General features: G+C 66.7%; 1 protein-coding gene across 1 annotated transcript in view; it reads left to right on the forward strand.

The window, feature by feature from the left end:
• Positions 1-6: 6 nt before the first annotated feature.
• Positions 7-246, forward strand: part of RNASEH1 (ribonuclease H1) — a 7,634-nt gene continuing 7,394 nt past the window's right edge. Inside the window, exon 1 of the mRNA XM_010183845.1 lies at positions 7-51. The gene's annotated coding sequence lies outside the window, so the exon portion shown is untranslated. The remainder of the gene's footprint in view (positions 52-246) is intronic.

The following is a 246-nucleotide window of genomic DNA, read 5'->3' on the forward strand; positions in this document are numbered from 1 at the left end:
GGGCCTTCGTGCGTCCCGACCCCCCGGGGCAGCAGCAGCCCAAGGCGGCAGGTAGTTCGTCCTTCCCTTACTTCCGCCCGAGCGGGAGGGCAGGGCGTCCCATCGAGGAGCGGAGGGTGGGGGAGGCCGCACTGGCACAGTCTGCCTGGATTCTGCCTGTCTGTATCTAAGCAGTGCGGCCTCTGGGTATACGTGAGTGTCAGCTGCTGTTTGTCCCGCTCCGGTGGGCGTCTTTTAACCGGCGGG

The sequence above is a fragment of the Mesitornis unicolor genome, unplaced genomic scaffold (genome assembly GCF_000695765.1).
Source record: "Mesitornis unicolor isolate BGI_N332 unplaced genomic scaffold, ASM69576v1 scaffold31994, whole genome shotgun sequence".
NCBI lineage: Eukaryota > Metazoa > Chordata > Aves > Mesitornithiformes > Mesitornithidae > Mesitornis > Mesitornis unicolor.